The sequence below is a fragment of the Anas acuta genome, chromosome 1 (genome assembly GCF_963932015.1).
Source record: "Anas acuta chromosome 1, bAnaAcu1.1, whole genome shotgun sequence".
NCBI lineage: Eukaryota > Metazoa > Chordata > Aves > Anseriformes > Anatidae > Anas > Anas acuta.
Genome location: NC_088979.1, coordinates 157,383,646 through 157,408,811, shown reverse-complemented (window position 1 = coordinate 157,408,811; position 25,166 = coordinate 157,383,646). Strand labels below are relative to the sequence as shown.

At 38.8% G+C, this 25,166-nt stretch overlaps 1 long non-coding RNA gene across 1 annotated transcript in view; it reads left to right on the top strand.

Annotated features, from left to right (window-relative positions):
• The window catches only part of LOC137848762 (uncharacterized), an 86,332-nt gene extending 61,764 nt beyond the window's left edge, over positions 1-24,568 (top strand). The window contains exons 3-4 of the long non-coding RNA XR_011091509.1: positions 23,466-23,506; positions 24,232-24,568. This is a non-coding gene — a long non-coding RNA (uncharacterized lncRNA). The remainder of the gene's footprint in view (positions 1-23,465; positions 23,507-24,231) is intronic.
• Positions 24,569-25,166: the final 598 nt, after the last annotated feature.

Below are 25,166 nucleotides of genomic sequence, written 5' to 3'. Positions count from 1 at the left end.
TGCACTTGTGTGCATACCAGAGATTCAATACCACATGTAGGAGAGTGAGCTTGGAGCACTGCACACATGCAGAGCATCTTCTGTTTACATGCACATGCAGTACTCTCAGATGCTCAAAATGTTAATATAAGCATGGATTGATCAGGATTATTATTTTATGCAGACTCCAGGTGCTTTTCTCAAAAATTGTGAAATAACCTCATCTTCCACTGGGCAGTTGCTGCAAAACAAGAGTGGCAGGAGTATAGATCTACACTAAGAAAAGAAATGTGTTTATTCATTCCTACTAGCACCACTGAGCTCAAGGAATCATAGGATCATAGAACATCCTGAATTGGAAAGGATACACAAGGATCATTGTATTCAATTCCTCTGTCCTCCAAGGAGAGAGAGTAGTTTCGGGGGACCCAGTCTAGAAGTTTGACTTGAATTTTGCAGTTGGCCCCAAGAAAATGAAAAATCAAAGCAATCTCTAGCATGCCTCTTCTGCTTCTCAATGTGCATATGTGCCCACTGTTTGCAATAGTGTGTATGGTGATGTCACACAGTGCTTACATGTGCTCTAGCTAGGCTGTTAGCTTTTCCCCTTCCTCACATCACCAGGGCAGAAAGACCTATCTTTGCCATTCTACAAAGACAGATATGATTTGAGATAGAGGGCACACAGATTCTTGCAAATCCTAACATGACCCAAAAGAGTACATCCGTTGTTGGTCTCCTTTTGCAACACAGTTGAAATGCCTTTTCACAGGAAAACACATTTCCTGCATCCTATGCTCGCTAAGTCTCAAGAGAGTCCCATTGTGTGGAGCTACAAGAGGAGGCAGTACAGAGTATTTCTGCTAACAGCGTTGCAAAAGTATCTGGACACCTCATTGAAGAAGGGAAGCAGTTAGTGTGAACCACTTTATCGGCAGGTAGATTGCAACATGAGGTTTTGTTTATGGTGAATGGTAGCAATAAGTGTATATTTAATTAACAACAAAAATATAATGTCATAAACCCATACACATCACTAAACTATTGCACTATAAAGGCTTCTGACTTATTACATAATTTATGCATGCAGCTCCTGAGAAATGTTGAGTCTCTTACTAGAGAAAATTTCTGTTTTGTTAAGAAATTTACTTCAAATTTCTGAACAAACTTATGAAAATTTGAGGAGAAGTGATGTATCTTCCAGGCAAAAGTGCAGCTTACTGGACATTAAGAAAGCAGTGGCCCAAGCACAGTGCCAGCTCTGCAGAGTAGCTCTCTTGATGTAAATTTGTATCCCACTATACCCAGCAGCAAATCCATCAAATATTCACAGTCCACTTTATTCCTGTTTATGTGCTCATGCCATTATGTTGCTTAAGAAGTTCCCAAAGAGGTAAGCACTGGGATAATACAGTGATATTTGTGAACTGGATTAAAAAAAAAAAAGAGGAAAGTTCAGTTGGTTAGTGCAAAATTAGTACAGTGTTTATCAAATTTCATTAGAAGTCAAGAAAATTTGTTAGTGTCGCTAATGTAAATAACAATTCTTATGACTTTGCAGAGCAGTCATATGTCAGCCAATTGTTGCATGTTAGCTGCAACACTCTGTTATGTATGGTATCTCCACAGAGACCTTTATAACCTTAGCATAGAAGTGTGGGTGCTTTGGAAGACATCATTTCTAAATTCTTCAGGCTAGGAATTTCCTTGATCCTATCAGAGATCAAACTCTTCTTCATATGGTGACCTGTCATTATCCTTGTTTAACCTAAAATGAAAACTCAAGCTCTGTGTCAGGGCAACATTGGCAAACTTGAACTTGATGTGTGTTGAGCTATATAGCATCCACAGCATATCATGTCCATGCTAAATGTGTTTTTGCTTCCACCCTAGCGGAGAAAGAACCAAGCAAAGCATATAAAACAAGTCATGGCTGGCCCTTTAGCTGTTTGTGGGCAACTGTTTTGCAGCTGGCATGCACATGAACCCTTGGAAGATATACTGGAAAAGGAATTTAATAAGCAAAATATTACAAATTCTGAAAATGTTTATGGGTATACAAAAGACCATTTTTCCTGAACTTGGGGACCATTGGATTTAAAGTGTTGAATAACTATTTTTAAATATTTCTTCTTCTAGAAAAATAAATAAATTATTTTTGCTCCTCTTCCTTTCTAAGTCTTCAGATTTGATTTTGTTTATTTTGCAAAAACAGAGAAAGCAGTGCTTCTGTATGCGTAATATGTTCTCTAAGCTTTATCAAGAATGATAAACTTGGAAGCACGAATGATTTCAGATGATCATATTTATTGTTTTCCACTCTGTTTATTCTTGGTAACTTGAAGGATTTTTTTCAGAACGATGTTAGTGACATTTTTCTGTTGCTTCTCTGTAACTCCCTTGTACCATCACTTTATTTTAAACAAACTTTTATTTTTGAGTTGAGGTTGAAAAACTTTAGATCAAAACAAAAAAATCTGTGATGTGAACTAAAGAATTTTTCATTTTCTGCTTTGTTCAATACACTTCAAAACTGAACTTTTTTTTTTTTTTTTTTTTTTTTTTTTTTTTTTTTTTCCTGGAGTTATGCCAGCCTTCAAAGACCATTGTTTTGAATATGTGTTAGGTGTTTGACTCAATTGTGTTCCCAGATAGAAATAGACTTTATTTATTCTTGGTTTAATTGTTCATACAGAGCAGCTCCTCATTAAGGAAAAAGCATGCAGAATTGCTACCTTTCCTCTCCCTGAAAAAAAAAAAGAAAAAAAAAAAAAGAAAATTCATGCTTGAAAGGTGAATGTGAAGGCAAACTTGCAAAAGAAAGCTGGTTTCTTTCAGATTTCAGTGCCTGTGACCTTTATAACTTCTCAATTAAAAAAAAATCCTGCTGAACTAGCCATCCCTTCACAGTGCTTTCTCATGTGTAATAATCCACATCCCTTTGGTGTAGATAATTACATCTCTTGTGGAACTGGATTACTGCCTTGAAAAATTAAAAAAACCCTGTAGTTGTATCTGAAATGCCAGGCTAATATTAAGAACAATACAAAAGGTATTAAAACCCTGCATTGCAAAGCTCTAAAAATATACATTTTATTACCATTTGCTCAAAATAATTTTTCCATTGATTTCAACGCTGGGATAAGTACTATAACAATTACTGAAGTCAGTGACTTACATGCTGTCTTCACGAGGCATGGTTACTTAATTCATTAGAAATGATGATGCCTTTGAGCCTATTTCTGTTGCCCTAGTTGTGTAGCCAGGGGTTTGGTAGAGGCAATCTGTACCTAGTACCATATTTCATGGTGACTTCTGGCCTTTTAAGCTAGGTGTAGACACATTTAGAATTCCAGTCTCTTCCTATATTCTTCAATAAATTCCAGTGATTTGGAAGATTTTCTGGCGTTTGCTTAGATAATGTAAACTGTATCACACTCTCAGGGTTTCATGAGACTTCATCTCTACTCTTTCTGTTGATTTACAACTATTATGTACATTTCCATGACAAATCTTTTATTTCTGCCCATTTTTACCTCACCCCATGAGACGCATAGGAGACTCCTGATGAGAGAGAATGTCTGTCCTGCCATCTGTCAGCCAGGAAGCCACTGCCAGAAATTTAGTTATGTCCTTTGGTCTGTCTGAAATGTTTAGCAATGCTCTATATACACTATCAGGAAGAAGCTCTACAAGTGCATTACAGTCCCCCCAGCAGAATTACTGATATCTTAGTAAACCTAATAATGTCTGGTGGGGGGAAGCAAGTGGAGGGAGGAGGATTTTTCTTTAAGCCTGGAGACAGTATTGAAATATTTAAGTTAATGCTATGAAGAGATATCATGGTATACATAAAACATGAAGAGCCATGCAGGAAAACTTCTAATATTGTGGTAGCTTTGCAAACACAGATGGTGTAGCACAGACAAAACATAATATTGTTCGGGCATTTGTTAGCTTGCAGTCCTTTCCTAAACAATATGGTTAGTTTAAAATCTATTAAAAACAAAGGAAATTCTGTCTGCCTCCTGCCCAGGTTGGAAGGAACAGTCTACTTCTTTTAAAAATGCCTTGTAGCATATCCTGTGCAAGGTATGCTAATGCTGTCCTTTCAAAAGAGGCAGAGATCGGATTTGCCTCTAAACATGTTTGCTTTGTGTATGTTTTTTTTTTTACAACCAAGCAGTCCTCATGAGCAGTATTTCAGATGCCAAGAGGAATTAGACTCAGGCAGCAATTTAAAAAGAAAATTCTTCTAAATAAAGCATATAGAACCATATGTTCAAGACTACTGTGAAAAACCCCTCAAGAGCACTAAGCCTAATGCTAACGTATGAAACATTCCTACATAGGAACTTAACATGATTGTAGGATTTTTATTTTATTTATTTTATTTTATTTTATTTTATTTTATTTATTTTATTTTATTTTATTTTATTTTATTTTATTTTATTTTATTTTATTTTATTTTATTTTATTTATTTTATTTTATTTTATTTTATTTTTTAATTTTTAACTTGTGGAGAAGGGAGGTCAGTTCAAATCTTAGCCCTTTCCTTTGTCTTGCAAACTCAATGAGTGTTTCTGAAATAAGGAAATGTGTCACAGATGGATCCTATAGCCTAAATAAAACCTGTGTAAATCTGTCTTGATAAATGTAAACAGTCAAGCGATATTTTTTTTTTCCATTAATACTTTCTGGAGAATTGTAAACCAGTTTGTGTTACATTTCTGTATTTTCCATTGTTAGGTGTTGCTAGCTGTTCCTGTGCTTGCCCGTGCATTTTCTAATAAACAAAGGTTAGGCCTGGTGTCTCATATCTGTTAATATAAGATCACTCAGAAATAGCTGGAAAGAACTTTACAGCAAAAGATGATCAAGCGTCAGCTCTGATAATATTCACTGTCATGGAAACTTCCTGGTCTAAATGTATTACATGGAAAAACTGTTCCTCAACCGAAAAACCTTTCCCCTCTCTTTCCTCATCAGTGCCCACTTGGGGTGTTAATACCTAGATGAGATGCCAGCTCACTGATATCCTGCCAGAGAAAAAGTCTCAGGGAAAGAAGCTTTCAGCGCACTCTGCATTTCTGAAGTGCAAAGGAGTGATGAGGAGGGCTGTGCTGAGGCTGCTGAGTGCTGGCTTAGCAGATCTAGCTGTTCACAGCACAGCTGGGCCCCAGCTCTGCTGCTGAAACTGGTTCGGCAGAGCTCTGCTCCCCTCTGATGTGGCTGCCCCTTGGGAGCTGTGTTGCTTAAGCTCTTGGTAGGTGGTTCCTTTCGACCTCTCCCTCACTGTCAGTCTCAGATCTTGATGCCTTTATCCCCAGTCCCAGACTCTGTCCCAGTCAGCATTGCTGGTGGTTTCAAAGTGTGCTTTTGGCAGTGGGTACAGAAGCAAGCAATTATTTTTCTAGATAAAGATATGGGGCACTAATTCTTAACCACTCCAAATGGCAACACGATGGCAGTCATCAATGGTTTTGATGCCAGCCAACATGTCCAGGTGGACAGCAGAGCCCTTAACTAACACCAGGTTATGAAATGAACAATAGTGACACTGATGTGCTGGCTGGTGCAAGGGCACCAAGGCAGTGTGTGAGTTCATTGATGAACAGAGTATCCCCGCTGAGAAGGCCCAGGTTCCCAAACTGCAATGCTCCCACTCTTGCTGGAAGGGCTGGTAGTTCTTCTAGGGTGACAGTTGAGTGTCCTCGTGGCACCTGGTGGTTCTTGCTGGTCACCTCCTCAAAGGAGAGCAGCTTCTCTATCAGGGGAAACAAAATCCTGCTAGGACTCATAGCCATAGAATCAGAGAATGGGTTGGGTTGGAAGGGATCTGAAAGAGCAGTTAAAATGTGCATAATCCCCCCCCCTGTCTGGCTTCAGTAGCACAATGCCTATCTTGAATGTTGAGCCCTTCATAAAGGCATCAATCCATAGCTCCTCATCACCCGCCTCTGTCTAAGCAAAGAGCTAAGGCCACCTCCCAGCCTGCAGCTTCGCCAGTGCTCAGCCCAAGGCCGTGTGGTTCCCTGCCTTGAAAAATGAAGGAAGAGTGGCAATTTAACAAGATTCAGCTGCACTCAAACACACGTTAAATAATGTAATACATTTTCAGAAACCTCATTAAATAGTCATAGGACTTCTCTTTCTTTTCCTTCTCATCATTGCTGAACAATTAGCCATGCATTTGTACATAAGTGGGAGTTCTATCCTTTCTATAATTAGAGAATACTATAATTATAGATGCCTCCAACTCTAATTAGCCTTGGGCGGCCACCTCTGAGATCAGCCTCTGCATATGCAGATGTACACAACCCTAGCACCAGGATGCTCAAAGGCATTTTTTTTCCCTTTTAACAAAGCAAACTCACCTTTGCCTTGCCATTCTTGGGACTCCTAAGAGATCTGTTATGCACAGAGTGGGGGTGAGGTGATTTTTGATTTATTTGGCAGTAGGTACATCCTACATCTCCATTATCTTCCTATTTTGTAGTGCAGGAAATGAATGGGACAGGGAGATGGGATCACAGAGCAGTAGATTCTGCTCTTGACTCTGCAAAAGATTTATGGAGTAGTTTTGCACACATCACATCACCTCTGTGACACTGTCTGTAAAAGCAAGATGATGATTTTTAATGATTTTATGAAATGTTGTCAGCACTTTTGTTGAAAAATGCATTGCATTCTTAATAGCAGGTGTAGATCAGTGGGAGAAAAAGGGCTGATTAACAGCAAGAGTTTGTATTTATGCATATTTACCAACCTTAAAAATAAAAAGGAAAATATTAAGTAAATGTCTGATAATTTTTATTTGATGAAATTTTATATACTGGTTCTTTAAGAGTAACTGAAGTGTTTTTTAACACCAAGATCTTGCAATTCATTTCATTTGCCGTATGTTGTTAGAAAGATATCTCTTCCTTTTCCTAATGACTTTTCCTGCTGTTTGTCAGTGTGAAATGATCTTAGAAAAGAGAAAGAAATAAGCAATATGATAAGCAATAAGAAATAAGCAAAAAAATAAATAAATCTGTGTCAACATACTGCATTACCCAAGTTGAAATCTTTATTACCAGTACTACCAGTACTCCACTCTCTTTACTCAAATATCTTCTGTGAAGTCTCTTCAATTATTCAATTATTTTTTGTCAATGAAATGAATTTTAAAGGTGCAAACTATGACATCCTGGGAAGGGGCGTATGTAGTTAGTTTATCAAAGGCCTCAATGAAGCTAACTAAAAGTGCCTGAGAGTGTTGGGGTGAGGGGTGAGGTGGGGGGGGGGAGTCATTCTTATGTGTCTAATACCCACACTTAATCTTACAACTGTACCATGTGTGCTTAGAAATTAAGCTTAACATGAAAGTATGAGGCTTTATTAAGTAGAAAGACAATGATCCATAGAGGAAGACATTTTTTAGGAAAACTTTTTTCCATACAATGGCCTTGGTGGCAGCATCTCATGTACTACAGGCAAGGCACCATGAGTTGAAGTGGAACTCATTTACCAGATCCACTTTGTCTTATGACTACAGAGATTTTAGCACAGGTGTTGGTTTTGTGGAAAAAAACTTCAGCTCTATTTCCAAGGCACAGAAGAAATAAAGTGAGCATATATGAGAGCCAGGGTCTGTTCCCTCAGGTGGGACAAGCTGTGTTAGGCACTTGCTCTTGTACAAGCCAGCAGCTCAGAGTGATCCTGCATGTGCCCATATCAGCTTGATTCCCTGCACCTTCCACATGACATCAGGCAGGGATAGACCCTGGCTGCAAGCATGGTTCAGGGACTGACACTCAGAAATCAGTCTAGGCTGGAGCCTGATTTAGGAGAAAGTGGGGTGCAAGGGGTCATGGCTCTTATCCCTCTCAAATTTCTTTTAGGCATCTCAGACAATTAGGAAACTTCCCCAGTTTTCTGTGATACATGGGGTATAGAGTGTCCCTCTCTACTTGTCACAGATATTTTGATGTTAAAAAAACAAACCAAAAAAAAAAAACCAACTATGTATGTGTCACCTTCTTTCCAAACCTATTGACTAAGTTGCATTATATTCAGAAGAAATGTTAGAAGTTTCATTTCTTTTAAAGGAAAATTTTTATTAAAAAGCTCATCATTATGAGCTTCTCTCAGTTCTGTTTTCTTTTTATTTTTATGGTATGTGAGGAAGAAACTTTGTTCTCTCTTTCTAGCAGTGACCTCATAGGCCTACAGTACAACGAAGCAGTTTTAAAGGAATATCTATCTCTCTATCTGAGTCTTGACTTGAAAGCACTAGAAAGTAACCATATTGAAAATATTAGCTGACCTTTAATTTAACAGAACTAGTTGATACTACTTCCCTGAATAGACTGTGAAAAAAATCCCCCTTAGACCAGACAAAAATACCCCAAGCATGCGTGTAAACACTAGAAAAAATACTTATTCTATCACAGTTAAAAGCTTAAATGAAAGAAACTATTTGGATAGCTTGGAAAGAAATTATCTGAAATATATGTGTAGATTCATCTTTAAATTTATTTATTTATTTATTTATTCTGGAAGGGTGATTTCTTTGCTTTTTGTAAGATGTAAATTTGGATGGAGCTGCTTCACCCTTGTGAACTAGAGCCATTTCCTTATAACCTTGGAATATTTCAGAAATGCATAATTCACCATCAAATGGTTCAGAAAGGAGATGTGTTTTTCAATAGCTTTTGTGGGTCATGATGTAACAGATAAAGTCTGAAATAAGAAAACAGATAATGTCCAGCAATATTCTCCAGTGGCATCAAGATCGGCAAACTAAACATTAGAGTTACCTCATTTCTGGAATCACTTTTTTTTTTTTTTCAAATTTTGGGGAGCATAGAAGGACTGAACCTTGTAGCATGCCCTGAAATAGCTATTCCAATTTAGAATATTGAGGAAACCCTAAAGCTACTGAGTCCTAAAAAAAAACAACTGTCTTCCACTTATAAGACATCTTGCTCTGCCTTCATAATCTCTGTTAATGTCTTGGGTAGAGAAGCCCTTGCACTGAAATATACTCTTTGTATGAATAGATCACTGCTTGCATGCTCACAAGCTGCTGGCACAAATCCTGGTTTGCTCTCATTATGTTTACTCTGAGATACTTGGCTCAACAAGTGGACAGTGGCACAGCAAAGCAGCTTCCTGAGGTGTAGGATGTAGAAGGGGGATGAAGTTTTAGCAGATGAAGTTTGGTGGCTCTTAAATATACTGCATCTGAAAAGATGAGTCACAATAAAAACAGGTCAGAAATTCCACCTCATGTGTTTGCTCTTTGAGAATACTGACCCTTGGTGCTGATATGGACCGAGGACATAGCTTCATTTCAACACAGGTCCTGTAGAAAACAACCATACTCTTGACAGTCCAGCTACTCCCTTCCCCAGCAGCCAGCCTCTGCTGTAACGAGTTATTATCCTTGGATCATTTACAGCTCCTGATTTCCTCCTAGGAAAAAGTCTGAGGAAGTGTATTTAAAAGCTTACAATTTGCTGTGATCATTAAAATAGTATGTGCCTTAGGAGCCTTTTTTAAACCAAATATATATATATATATATATATTTTTTTTTTTTAAAAAGAGTTGGCCAGTATAATGGTGTTTCATCTGTTGCCATTAAGAATATTTTCTTAGATTCCTTTTGAGTGGGATCCAAACAGGGGAAAGAAAGATTATAAGCATTTTTGTCTCAGATAATTTGGAGCAGAGGCATAAAACTTTTTTTCACAAAAGTATTCACATTTTTCCATTAGCTTGAAACTTGCACATAACTCATACAATGAAATACTTTATAGTTGCCTTGTTTTTCTCAGTACAGCTGCAAAAGTGAGCTTCTGCCATAAATACCGAAAGAGAGATTAAAACTGATGAAGGAATGGATGCTAGACACCCACTTTTCCAAGGGATGAAATTTTGAATGGGAAGGGATGAGCCAGTATCCATATTATGGATGCTGTACAATGGAATGGGTTGACAGTCACACTTTTTGCCCTTGAATTTGGTGTGAGTGTGAAGTGTGCTAGAAGCGTTTGTTTCACTAGTTGTGTCAATGATGGCCCATATTTTTCCAAAATCTCCTTGAGCCTTGGCATTTCTCAAATGTCAGCAATAAGTCACTAGTGTGATACAAATTTTCACATGGCTGCCCTTACTGTTTAACTATACCGTTTCCAATATTGTTGAGTATTAAAAGAAAACAAATTAATGCCCCTTACCAGCCTCTTTTGACACTAGGCCCCATTCATTTCTTTGTGACCAAATGGAAAGCGACAAGTGCTTCTTCACAACATGCTGGCTATATGAAGAAGTGTTGATAACATGGGTTGAAAGACACAGTCTGGTGCTACCATGCCCAGCTGTTTCTTCACTAGTTACCATTGTGTTGACTGCCTTTCTTTTCAGGTTGGCAAGTGCGTTTCCAGCTAGCCTCACATTTTGTCTCCAGGGTACTGTATCTTTGGTGCCGTTTGCCAGGACAATAGATGAGCCTCTTTACAAGTTCTGAATGAGATGCTTTTGTGTAGACTTAATCTTTGGTGAAACAGGTTTGTCCCTGCTGCTTACAAAATTTGCAGCGCTTGGTGCCAAGAAATGCATCTGCTGTTGGCCCTGTCGCTTTGCTCTACTGAAACAACACTCATTTTGTGTTTCTGGGCTCTGCTGTGCTGATTTACTAAAGATGCATTTTGAGGAGAATAATTTATTTTTATGCTTTGTTATGGGGGTACCTTCCTAACACAGGGTGTACAGCCCAACTTTGGGGATAATCAGGTTGAACTGACTTAGAAGGTTAACTTAGAAAGTAAACTTCAGATTTAAGCCCTGAAATTTGCTGTGGCTTTCTCTGGATATACCCATGGAACTTGTAGCTGCTATGCTGGCCATTTTGGAAATTGTCTGCAGCCATGTGTCCTCCTGAGACCAATCCCAAACACCCCCATTTCTTCATAGATTCAGACCGTGTATCAATCTTTTCTGATTTGCTGGTAGGTATTGTTGGGGATCCTGGACAATATCATCTGCATGGACTTGGACGGGGGATGCCACTGCAATACGTGCAGACAATGAGGGCAGGCAAAGCCTGATAAAGCCCAAGATAACATATTTTGCAGGCTCAGATTTCTTGAGATTTCTCCTAGGGAATGCCTTATCTCAAGCCCATTCCTGTTAGGAGAGCTGGCAAGTTTAATATTGTGTCTGGTCTTGAAGCAACTCTTAAAATTTACTATACACATGGGGGGAATGCTTTCCTGCAGAAGGTGTGAATTACCTTCTTCATTAGATGGCAACCTATTTATATATATATGAACTGCATTGCCCTTTAGACTTTATTTTTTTTTTAATGTCAGTTTGCATTAGATATTTTGACACCTAAGTGAACAGATTACATGCATATTTGTATGTGATTCACATACCCTGTGCAATCCATGATTTTCTTGTCAAATGCCTATTCACACTGTATTTTGACTGGTGTGAGCCATACTAAAGGACAGCCATTTGTACTCACCTTTAGAAGCTCTTACAAAAGCAAGAACTCTACATAGTTGTTCCTAAATCAAAGTTTAACCCTTTTTCAAAGGACAGAAAAAACATTTAATGTACCACTAATTGGTTGAACTTTCTATTACCTTCAACATATTCAACACTTGCAATCAAGAAAAGCTGAGGCTGATGCCAAATACTGTGAAGCAGAGAGGATAATATGAGAGGAAAGGATATTTTTTGCAGTGAGCTCCACCTAATCTAGGCTCTGAGTTGTCATTCTGACCCTGTGTTTCAAGTTATAAGCAAGGATATCCTTGTGTTGGCTGTGCTTCAGTCTCTGCCAAGGACAGCGGTCTGAGAACAGCAGATTACCATCCTAAAATAACAGAAGTCAGAGAGGGATAAGGTTGCCTGTCAAGTCCAAGCACAGCAGAGTTGTCTCCTGCTACACACTGCCTGGTGCTTTGTACAGACTGTTTATTAGGGCTTCATGTTCTTGCTGGGTCTCTTGAGAGACAAATTTTATGTTTAAAAAATCTCAGCTGACAACCATCCTAAACTATGACTCCCTGTTTAGCAGTTATGGCCTCCTCCAGTAAATGCTTAAATGGATGGCACACCTTATAGAGGGTTTGAAAAAGAAAGTGGGACAGCCTGCTCTGTACAGGGTAATGGACACTGGTGTCTCGAGCTTGAATGAAGACATGGTAGTTAATGGAATTTCATGTCTCCTCCCTTAGCATGCAGCTGAAACAAATAGTTCGTTTGCTGGTCCATCACAGTATCCCTGAGCAGCAGCAGAGCATGATGCAAAACTAATGGATATCCTGAGATACGCTTCTGAAAGAACTGTGGCACATCTGCCAATTTGCTCAGTTTCCAAGAAGATCAAACTTTTGATTTTATTTACTATGTCTGGCTGCAATAAATTAAAGTCTGAACCAGCTTCCATTTTAAGCCCTTTCTTGTGGAAAGCTGACTCTGAGGGTACAGTTGCAAACAGGATTATGTAGGCTGTCACCCACTGCCTTTTGATAACCACTGCTCTGGAATTGCTGAGTCTTCTGTAATGTTGCCTGGAGATTGAAATTGAAAGCCATGTCTCCCACTCCAGTGGATATTTTCTCCAATGGCATGTATAGAATAACACTATATTTACAATAACTAAAGTGGGATCAGAAGAACATTTGGTAATTTTTTTTTTTTTTTTTTAATTATTTATTTGTTTTAAAGTGAAATGAAGATTGGAATGCACCTTTCTTTCATGATACAGTTATAATTGTTATCACCATGGACTTAATCTCTTTCATATTTTCTCCATTTTTACATATTTCTTATCAGCTACATTTGTAAGTAACATAAGTATATGCAGATCTGGTCTTCCATTCTTTTCCTGCTGCCTTTTCTCCTTATGACGTGCTTGTAATAGCATGTCCTTTTGGATTGCAAGCCTTGCAGGGTAGGCCCTTATGAGTGGGATCAATTCTTCCCCAAGTGAACCACCTGAAATCTAGCCCTCTAGTCTAAGCTTATTAACTGTGTTCCCTCTCTAGTCAATAAGGTATGTCAGATACCAGGCAAGATGAGCCAACTCGCCTGGCTAAGACACCACAGTGAGGGTGGGCAGACTCTAGAGATGGATTCTTCTCTATATTGTGTAACATAACTTCAGATACTTGATATCAGGGTGTAAATTGTGGTGTCATGCTCTGGATTGCTCCTTGGAGCCTAACAAGTCATCTAGGTTAAACAGGAAGTTCTCTCTCTCTTGGGACACCAGCAATGAGCTGGGAGTAGGATCTTAGGAGCAGGCTGAGCTTTTTTAGGATGGGTGTTGTATTCAGTAACATACAGTGGTTAAACATAGGACAGTGTCTGGTTGGCACATTGATTAACAAGACAGTGTGTGCCGATGATGAAATATATACCCTGTCACTGTATGCTGCTGGCTGGGCTGTAATGTAAGGTAACAAACTAGCCAGTCTCCAGCCTGTTCCAGTGCTTATACCCATCTTACTAACCTGGAAGATGGATCTTTTTGACCTATGATACTCAACCAGATCTGCTGTCTAATTCTTCATAGCAATGACCCCTGTACACCACAGAGCTACTCTGATGCATTGACCTCTGATGCATATATCTGAACCTCAAATATATCTGATGGTCTAAGAAGGTAGATGGGCTTCCTAATACTATGGACTGCATTTTTATAGGCACTGTCCTGCTGACTTCATTCAAAAGGATTTCCCATTGAACTGTAATGCAGTCAGGATTAAAGGCTAGGGCTTAACAGACAGTCAGTTAATGAGCACGTTCCTTACTTCTGATTTTGTTCTATAAGTTTCTTCTCATGCAGATTTTCTGTGTCGTCTTTTCCTTTCCTTTGGCATCTTCTCTCTTGGTTACTTGCTTGTCTTACTGCACATTGTGGTGTTTCACACCACTGTAACACAGCCAGAAGACCTTGCCCAGAGCATTTATAGGAATAAGACAGTAGAGGGTGCAATGTGAGCAATAAAATTATCTTCTAGATACTGTCTCCTTGGATCATGATCACCTTTCTGACTCACCAACAAAAACAAATCCACAGTCAATGCCTGAGCAATGGTACTGTGAAGATAGACCTGTCAGTTATGAGCCTGATGGATAGCTTTAATGCAAAGGTTTCAGCAGTGTTTTGCAAGTAATACATCGCATATTCTTTCCACCTTTACTCAGCATAGTTACTATATAACCTCTGGATGCTAATGTGAATAATCTAGGTAGAAAGTGAAGCCTCTTCTTCCCAGTCCTGAACTCTTCCAATATTCGTGCATTTTTCATAATTCTGGCTGTGGATCAAGATCATGAATCAACCTGTTCTTGGTTTTGTTAAAGAAGGGTCATGAATTATTCATACCCTGGCAAAAGGCAAAATGAAATAATTAGGCATTAACTATGCTTTGTAAATCAGCCATGAACACAGATCCCTCCAAACTGAAATGATATTTCAAAAGATTTATATCCATATATATAATAAATATCTGGCAATTACTTTGATAGTTTTCTGAAATAAAAACAAAGTATATCTTTTTTTTTGGCCACTTGTGATGAACTGGAGATGTAGAATGTGAAGAGAAGTTGTAGTGATCGATACTCTGCATCTTTTCATCTTAACGTGGGTCCCTGGGTTTGAGAACACTAGGTTTAGGCTGTCTGACAAAATCAGTCTCTAATCTGGCAAATCCAAGAGAATTAAAAAACAGGTAAATTACAGTTTAGTGATTAGTTAGTATAAACACTTGGCATGACAACAATTAAACTTTCTATATGCTTAATAGGAAGCATCAATTAACGTGTTAGACTTCTTTAGACCAAGACTCTGAAGACATCCAGTGTATTGTGGTTTCTTTCAGCTAACACAACTAGTGCAGTGTGGCAGTACTGGATTATTATTTAATTTCCTTTTTGGTAGATGAATTGGAAAAGATACTGTTTAATGGAGATTTGCATAGCCATTTAAGGGAATATACTTATAAGTAGCTAGTCCTGTAAGCTACAATGCATTCCACCTACAGTTTGGTTGTTAAGGGGTGATCAGTGCTCTCTGGCCTCTGTTATTAAATTAGAGATGAATCATGAAAAAAAAAGTAAAAATAACCACCAAACCCCAAACATGTCTCTCTCATTTGTGAACTATGTGATCTTGAAACATCTTTACATAAGGCAGAGGAAGTATAGTTGTTGTAGTACAGTTTACTTGGGACAGGCAGAGTGGGAAAGAACACATGCAAGGAAATGGGCATCAGACTGTACCAAAGGTGTTGATCCATTCTGAATGCCTTAAAGTATCTAGTGTATGCACCTGTATTTAACCACTGCCCATCTCCAACCTACCACACATCAGAAAAACGATGATCTGTGAAACACACTGAAACCCAAAGCATCCACAACCCAAACATATCAGAGCTGTTGTCAGACTGAAACCATAGACAAAAGCTTTCTTTTAAGAATGCAACTACTTAAAAAAAGCTAACCACAAGCTAAACAACTGGAAATACACCTTTCACAGTTCTCTCTATTTTTTAAAAAAAAAAAAAAAAAAAGGAAAGGAACACTGAAAAACACCTACCTGCAGGAGAAGTTTGAACATTCTCCAATGTAAACATGAAAGCACAAAAAACGAGTGCAGAAATCATGTTATTGTAACAACAGAGTTGCATGCTAATGTAAGGAAACACATCCCCTATAAACTCATGAGCCTGCGTGCTCTTGGAAGAGTACCATAATACCACAAAAACTACCTAGGGCTATAAATTGGGTCATAGCTGTACTGTATTTGAAGCAAAGTACAACTGTGTTGAAAGGACATGAGAAGGGAAAGCTCTTCACTTTAAACAGTAGCAAAAATTAACAACGTCTACTGGTAAATTCATAATGGAGTCTGAAAATGTCCTTATAAACAGGAAAAGAAACCTATCATGGGTTAACACAGCCACTTGGGGAAATACACAATCACAGAACCAAAAATGAAAGTGTTATACCCAGGTGCTGGAGTCTACAGATGACCCACATATGAGAGGCATTATTCTATTACATGAACACAGAGAACCTGGAGTAATTCTGCCTTTGCAATCAGGCATGGTTTTTAAAGCTACCTCTTCATTACCCTATATGCTTCTCATTTGTACTGCATATCTAGAAAAGGCAGTCTTGATTAATAGTGGCAATAGGTGCCAAGTACAGTGGGCGTTCTCTGTCATTTGATCGGGATTTAACTAAAATATCTGTTGACTAGGTTGCTCTGATGTTTTCAGAGAGGAACTCAACAGCAAAGCCTTTCCATCATATATAATTTCCATTTCTAGTACAATAAGTGTATGTTGAAGGATCAATATTAAATCAGAAATAAAATTAGATGGCATATTGACAATGTTAAGTATTCCTAAAATCTTTGAAATGACTTTTTTTTTTTTTTTTCCAATCTGTTCTCCTGTCACAAGAATTCATGAGCTGATTTTTTAGAAGGACATTTAAAATCTGTAAACAGCTTAATGGGTTTGCACACTTCAGGTCGTGTAAGAGATAGCTAATAATCAAGTCCTAAACATACCAATCGAAATCTTCTTTCCTTATATGTGTGGCAGCTATAATAGCCCTTGCATAGGATTTTGAAACATTTTCATTTGAATAGCACTGTATGTTTTTTTTTTTTTTTGTTTTTTTTTTTTTTTTTTTTTTTATTCTGTTTTGGAAACTCTGATCACTCTTGTCAAACTTTCCTCACAGTCTTCTCTACCAGCTATTAGATTCATATTGGTTTATGGCATGGCTGACTTCACACTTCTTTAACCCTCACCTCTGAATCCTGATGAAAGGAATTGTGACAAATGCCTTCCAATCAGGTATTCAGGAAAAGATGATGACAGGATTCTGCAATTACATGTTGTCATATGATTGAGATAGTATCCCAATTGGAGAGAAATAGTGCTTGTAGTAAGAGGAGCATGACTGCAATAATCCAACAAGACAACCAGCTCTTTTGGAGTGATCTGAATGTAGATGTCTGCTGGGTGAGAGACAAGTACTGCCTTCTGCTGTGTTATACTGTCACTTTCAAACTCTTCTGCATGGCCTGGGTGGTGTGTGTGTGGGCCCAGTGCCAGAGCAAGAGCCATTGTTCCTGCATTGCCAGGAATCTGCAAATAAGCATCTTCCAAGTGCAGTATTTAAATGGTCTCCTTGGCAGGCAGTGTCAGGCTGGACTGTTGAGACCGACTTTGATCACAAGTTTCTCTCAGGAAGAAACTGGCCATCAGTAAGAACTGATGGTGTAAGTCCATCATGTAACTCCATGTTAAGGAATCAAGGTGTTTGTATTTGATGTCAATACACCTCTGAACTATTTGATGGTGAATATTTACCCATGGGCTTGCCTTCCTTGGGGCTGTTCTGATCCCGCAAACAGCTGGCTGATGAAGATGGGGAGAAAAAAAACAGATTTTATAGACTAGGAAATATGTCCAGTCCTGTTCACAGGCAGGCTGCATTCCTGGATTGAGAGTGTCTAAGATGTGGGCTTGCTTATTTCTCCTGTCCCCCTTCTTTGGCACCATGGCTGCCCAAGGGAAAGTGGTAGTTGTTGTTCCCCTGCTCTCAGGGACATCTAAATGCCCACACATGCAGGCATGCATGTACACACACACGCCACAAACTCTCACTAAAGGGAAAGAAAAAGAAAATAAAATATTAGTGCTTGTCTCCTTTCATTTCTGCTTGTTCTGCCAACATTATGGGCTGTGTCTAGTGAGTGTTTTGCTTATGGTACTTTCTGGGGTGTCGTTACTGGAGTGACTGAGCTATGATCATGTCCTTACCTAGAGACTGAAACACAGTAATTGGTAAAGTACCGTTGTAATGATAAGATTGACTCTGAAGTGTCTCCAAGAAGAAAACTCTGTACCTGGCTTCACTGTCTAACGTTATTCATGGCCTGCTTTTGGGAATTCACACAAATATGAAAGGCTTTTCAGGCAAAAAAAGAAGAAGAATTTGTTATACACCAGTAGCCAGGACTGTGGCTGGGCTTGATGGATATTGCTTCTTTGGAAAGTTTTACGTACCTGGTAAACAGCTTCTATTTCTTGGTAACACAAATTACTCAGACAAGCTCATGCCTCCTTACAATAAATACAGAAAAGGAAGAAATAACTTTTAGTGGAGTTTATCAGACCATCTGATGGTTCTGTTTACACAAAGGTTCTATAAATGACCAGGGAGGCACACTGGATGCAGTTTTCTGCCTCTCTGGAGAAAGGAGAAGCTCCTTACCTTCCTACCCCTGCCCGATGGCTCTGCCACCTCCATGGACAGCTCTCCTATTTCTAGTCTTGTAACAATTGATTTTTACCATTACAAAGTACACACGCTTCTCATAGTGGTGAGGAAAATGCCTTAACGCACTGTGATTGCTATCTGGGTCTTTGTTTGTTATGGTACTGTCCTGAAGCCTTGGCTCACACAGAGGCCCTTTTCATGCTGAACTCCTCACAAACACAGGTCAGGATATTTTCCACAGCCTGGAGGGCCAACATCTGAGAAATATTGGCTATGTTTGTATTACAGCTGAGCCTTCTGTCAAAATCCAGAAATACCATAAACTATCTTGCATCCCCACATAGAAGTCTCTGACTCATAAGGTGCAAGTCCGCAGCCTGGGCTGTGGATCCCTATAACATTAGTGGATGTGTAAAAAAAGAGGTAGTATCTACATCCTGAGCAAAATTGTCTTGTGTCCCAATCTGCTCATGGAAAAGACAGGTGACAGGGTGCTGCCACGAGGCTGTGGGCTGCAGAGCTGGCAGACAGCTCTCCCTCCCACCTCTCCCAGTGCACCACAAAGCTAGTTGTAGGACCTCTGCTCTGCCTCCTGCGTGGCTGCAGAGTCACGTCACTGGTGGAAGATGTCCTCTGGGACAAGGAGAGCTGTGTGGCTGGGCTGCATTAAAAACACAAATTTTCCCATTGTCTCCAGTCTCATCAGGCTGATGACAGGGTGACACACAGTGGAAGGGGGCTGGTGTAGTGCATGCTTCTGTATGCTTTCAGCATGTAGAAAGAAGCAGAACCCTTCTGCCTGGGATGTTTGGCACCACAGATTTTTTATTTATTTATTTATTTTTTTTCCAGCTTAAAAAAAGTGGAAAAGGCACTGGAATGTGCTTTGTCAGATTTGCCTTAACTGTCTGTATTTAGCTTTCAATGCTGGTGAGCGTTTTCAAATCAGCACTGATTTTTGGATCTCGCAGTGAATCAGAGTTCATCACTTTTCCTTCTGAAACTATTTAAAAACCATTCCCTCAATGGTCTTGTCACATTTTGAAAGCCCCAAGTGTTTTGTAGATGGTGCTGAGTCACCAGCACAAAACTTCCCATACAGGCTGATGTGGGAAAGAGAAAGGCATATCACTCTTAAAACACAGTAAACCTCAGTGCTCTTACAGCCTTAATTCAAGGGTACTCATCTCCCTTAAGGAAATACCTCAGAAATAAACTGGTTTAAATTCCCTTTGATATTGGTCTTGCTGTCTCCTTCCAAAGATGAATTCCTTCCTGTGTCCTGCAGCTCTGGCTCAGCTTTTGTGTCCAGGTGGCCTTGCTGTGAAATCAGAGTGCTGGTAGTGCTTGGCGGGCATGTGTTTGAACTTCACTTAAAATTAAGTTGATATTTGGCTGCAGCCAACAGATCAGAATCATTTGTAGGTCCCTCAGTCTGTACTTCACCTCGTTCTCTCAATCAAACCGGTCCTTGCAGGGAGGAGGAGATAACTGTAATACTTGAAGTTCCTACCAAATAGATCTGACCTTGCTTAATGATGATCAATGACAAGGTCAGGATCTTGTGAAGAGTATGTGTGAGGATTGGCTTTTGCAAGGAAGCAAGTTTCCAAAGTAGTGTAAGGAGGCATCAGTAACATAAGAGTACTGGCAATGACAAACACCTCAAAAGGAAGAACAGGGTCACTAGGCTCCTTAAGCTCCAGTCCTTAAAGACATTTTATTTATTTATTTATTTTGTACAGCTAAGTATAAGAGTAGAAGGAGGAACATTTAACTTCATGGTGTGTAGTCCACCAGTCTTTGAAATTACTGGGTATATCCCCAATGAAGAGAGAACTGGAGGCCAGGAGAAGGGAAAGATGGAAACAGCTGCTTATTTAAAGGCATCAAACACTTAAATACATAATAAACGGGGATTTAGACCCTTATCTACAAGGGCAATATATATTTTTTAATTTCTTATTTTTTCAAAAAGGATGATGCTAAATGTTTTCATGTGGTGGATGGGAGGCTGCTGGCAGGTGCCATTAGAGCAGAGGGTTTCCACATTCAGCACACCTTTGGGAAGGAACATGTTCTTCAAGCTGCTGTTTATGTTGGTTTTCACATCTGAGTTGTTTCAGCAGAAAATGCAACAAGTCCTTGATGATCTAAAGAGATATTTTAATCTATGCAAACATAGTGGAAGAACATGATCAGAGGCTTTGAACAGCTCTGGAAAGAATCACATTGGCTGGACTAAACCTAGACAAACAAAAATGTACATTCTCTGTAGCAAAAATAAGGTACCTAGAAGAAAAAATATCATACCACAGAGAACAAGTAGGTAACTATAAAGCTGAAGCTAACACCTCATACTTGTACCTGCAGGCAGCAAGGGGCACAACAGTTCTTTGGAGCAGAATATTGGAATGTCTATGCCTAATGCAGCTGCCAAAATCAGCGACCTGAAGGTACTACTGTGCAGAAGTATCTAATTGCTGTTGGGCAGAGTTCTCTCATGGATAGGTTTTGAGAAATTGGAGTCAGTTCAAGAGTTTCCTGAAAGGTGACAATATGGAAAAAAAAAAAAAAAAAAAGGAACTTGGCCCTGGAAAACTTCAAAGACAATATTGGAACATCATTCTGAAACAGCTATTGCAATTATATATATATATATATATATATATATATATATATATATAAGACATTATATATATGTATATAAGACATTATATATACGTATATAAGACATATATGTCATATATATACACATATATATTAAAAAAACATTTGTTTTGGTAAGAGTTTAGGTTAAAATGTCTACAATTCCCGTTTGTCTTTGCCAAAAGGGCCTGGTAAACTTCTCTCATGGATATAGAGGTTACTTTCTTCAAGTACAAACTGAATACAGACTTGGGAGACTTGGTTTCAACAAATAGATGTATTTAAGTGCCTTTAGGGAAACTACAGAGTTGTATTTTGGGCATGTCAAGTTTATAACATCCTCTTCAAGTCTCACACAAATGATTATAGAAGATGTCATTGAGACAAAGTTCTTCCAGGAAAAGTTGCCTAGGTCAGTGTATTCTCAGATCTTTTGATCAACTTCATTTTAATCCTAGACAGGACTTTCTTTTTAGCACATCTTGTAATTACCAATGTGCAACAGAAAAATATGTTAACATGTCATATGAAACTCATTTAAGAATGGGAAAAAGCCATGTGCAGGGCTGGATATGCTTTATATTGGTTTTAAAATTACAGTGAGAGACTGGAAACTATTTAGATGATGTCTATGGCAGAAATACAGTCCAAATAAAGCAAAGGGGCCTACTTGTTGGCAAAAAAAAAAAAAAAAAAAAAAAAAAAAAGTTATTGATCTATTGAAAAAAATATAATTACCAATTTGTTTGTTAGCTAGATATAACATGAATGTTGGAGTTGTCCTAAGCTGTTTCCATTTTCCTAAGATACTCTTAAGAGTAGGTACCGCCATGCGTATCCAGTTTTTGGTAGCTAGACAGAAGTTTCATGAAAAGTTCATGTCTGACGTTTAATTGAATTTAGGTCATTTGGAAGGAAATACAACTTTAGATGAGTAACCACTAGACCCTATTATTTCCCATCAAGTAGTTGGAAAATATTATCAAAATAATAAAGTGCCTTATAGAAGATTGCTGAATCAGACTGTGATTTGAGATGGGAACAGCAAAACTGCAGAACTGCACTAATGAATCATGAGTTATCACCTGCTGACAATGTTTTCAGGAGAAACCTAGATATAAGAATGCCTGCCATGTTAGAAACATATTGCAATTGCTGGGAAATTGCAATTACACAGGAAGACAAACAAAGCTGTATGAAAATCCAACATGATGTGATCCTGGAGCTGCTACAATTTCACGTAAATTATGCCATGCCCAGACAAGATAGGAAATATTGTTCTCAGACAGCAGGGATCTAATCAGCTTTGCAGTTTAATGAAGTTGTGATTCTCTTCTTTATACAGTGACATGTCCAGTGATGGTGGAATAGCTAGAAAAATGGAGATGGGGATGGAAATAAGGATATTGAGCTAATTGCTTCATCTGAGAATGTCTCAAGCAGATGACAACCCTGACAGGCTAAGTGGGAGCGCGCAGATGAAGCAAGCAGAGCTGAGGGTTGTCCAGCTGCCCAATAACGTTCGGAAGACTTAGGGGAAACCTGCAGGTTTCCTAATGGCATAGGGTGTTTGGACATTTTTTGTCATTCTATGTTATTATATATGACTTCATATTATTTAGACATTTTGAACTATGTTAATGCTTATAGTAACTGCTGTTATTCAGGGCTGTAGGAAGGACATTGTGGTTAGGGTGTCTCTCAGAAGAGCCAGCTAGAAGCTGTTGCTACGTTGTGTCGGGCAGAGGTCTAAAATTACACACCACAGATCCGTTTGACCTGACCCTTCCTGTGAAGCAGACCCTGCCAGGCTCCTTGGCACTGTGCAGCTATTGAGCAACACAACAAGAACCTTGTTTTTAGCTCTTCTTAAAGCTTTAGTGCACTGCTGTTGCTATATAGTCAGCGAGCTATTCAGGCCATAGCCGTCTGTGTAAAAGCCCTGCAGCTTGTCCTGGAGGCCGCGGGGTCAGGCCCACTCTTGTTCCTATTTAGTACCCAACGCATCACATGAGTAGCTGGGACTGTGTGTGCTTGGTGAGTGGGAATCCACCCTCAAAACTGATGCTTTGTTGGGAATGGTTTTTGTGTGGGGACAGGCTGTGGCTGGATGAATCTACCCTGCAATTGCTTGCTGCAGTATGAATGGTCCTACTGATAAAGCTTTTGTGTTTATGTGCTTGCTAACTTCAAAGGACACTGTTGCCTATATGAATTCAGATCAAATTTCAGGAGCTGGATTAAAATCCAGCAAGGGCCAGATGGCTGACTGTTTGAAGAAGAACTTTCATGCTTAGCTTTTGAAAAGGAATAATAATAATAATAAAATACAATTCCAAACCCGTAAACTAAGAGCAATGTCAGAATGACATTTTTTGTTTTGACCACTGATGTCCTTTTGTTTCCTTCTCCCTTCTTAACTCAATGGTAATTCATAATCCTGAAAATTGTCTCAGCCTCAAATTAAAATTCTTGAAATTTTTTTTTTTTTTTTTTTTTTTTTTTTCCTTCCTACATATCAAGTTTCCTCGGCATCATCCTTGGGTGGTACTGTTTGTGGTTCGGTGAGGACAGAGCTATTCTCTATATGCTGGCAGGAAAAAAAAATAACTGAAAAACAGCAAATCTTGTCTGGCAGTTTTACTTAGTAAGCTAAATGAGCCAGTCTGAATAGACAATGGTACGCTGTTGCTGTGACTGTAGGTCCTATGGACAGGACAGGCATCCCTACCAGCCCTATCACCAGCCCATGGAGACTCCCTCCAGTCTCAGCCTGTCATTCAGCTCTTTCTAGTCACCCCTCAAGCCTTCAAAAGTTCATGGCCTAGACCACGGGGGAAGGCATACTGCACTTAAATTTTTACTTGCATTTATATTTGTTAGGGCAACATTCATGTGAGAATCCCTTAAAATAAACTCAGGTGGTTGAAGAATCTACAACAGGCAGCCAGCAGAGTAAGGAACTGAAAGAAAAGATATTAGTCACTTGATTGACACTCAGGAGAGACATTGATTTGGTGGTAATGAATGTCAGAAATATACATTTTATGGAAATAGGGGAATTTTGTACTTGTGTTGGGCATACTTCTGTGGAAAAATCAAAATAGAATGGAGGTGTGTAGTATTCTACAGAAGCTTCAAAGGTTACAGTATAAATGGCATTTACCTAAAGAATATTGTTTAATTTAAAATCATTTTATATATAGTCAGCTATACCTAATTATAGAGAAAACACCATTTCATTATATATTGACTTTAAAAAGTCCAATTCGATATCTTATTTTTCCAGAGGATCAAGTGAGCAACGGGTGGAGATGTGAGAAAGATGCTCCTGTGATGACTCCTGTCTAGTTGTAAAACTTGCTACATTTTAACTACTATTTAGCTACAGATGGATGAATCCTGCACAATCAGTAATTGAGTGGATTCTATTATTTTCTGCACGTGGAATTAAACATAAGATGCTGTTCTCCTTCATCATCCCCTAAACTTATTGCTTGATAATTTTTGAGAACTTTTTATCTATTCTTACACACTTACAGCATGCACTGTGCTAGCAAAATAAGGCCATTCTCTGTAAGGTTGTTGTAATAATAAAGTTCAGCAATGACTGTGAGATATACAGATATGATAGAGGGCCAGGAAAGTTCTCTGCTGCTGCCAAATACACCTCATCTCATGTTAATTACCAGTTTCTCTCAATAGTTGGAATTACTGGGTCTTTTCCCTGGAGAAATTTTAGTGAAGCTACTTTATCTTTTGATGTACTTGGATCTGAGTGTATCTCCAGATGGAAAAAAACAAACAAACATTCCAAATAATGTGTTCAGACTTGTGCATTTTTAAATCAAAATCATATGTAAAGCTTTGGAGAAAACATATTGGTTTTGCAATGTAGTATAATTTTGTGCACATTTACACTTCAAAAGGTTATATGGGGAAATCCTAACTCAATTGTTGGTGAAGTTTCTAATAAATCAGAGTCCTGAACACATCCTTCAGTGCTCAGTTACAAAAACTGACTCTGCGCTACTTGGCCAGTCTGTTGATATTTGTATTGCCATGAAATTGCAGACTCAGCAACATCCAGCATGCTGCTGCCGACCACAAGTTTTGAACTACTGTAATGACCTTGCTCAACAAACACACTCGTTATTTTTGACACAGAGGCAATTTACCAACCAGCCTGTACTCTTTTGGGTTGACATTCCCAGAAGTTATCAT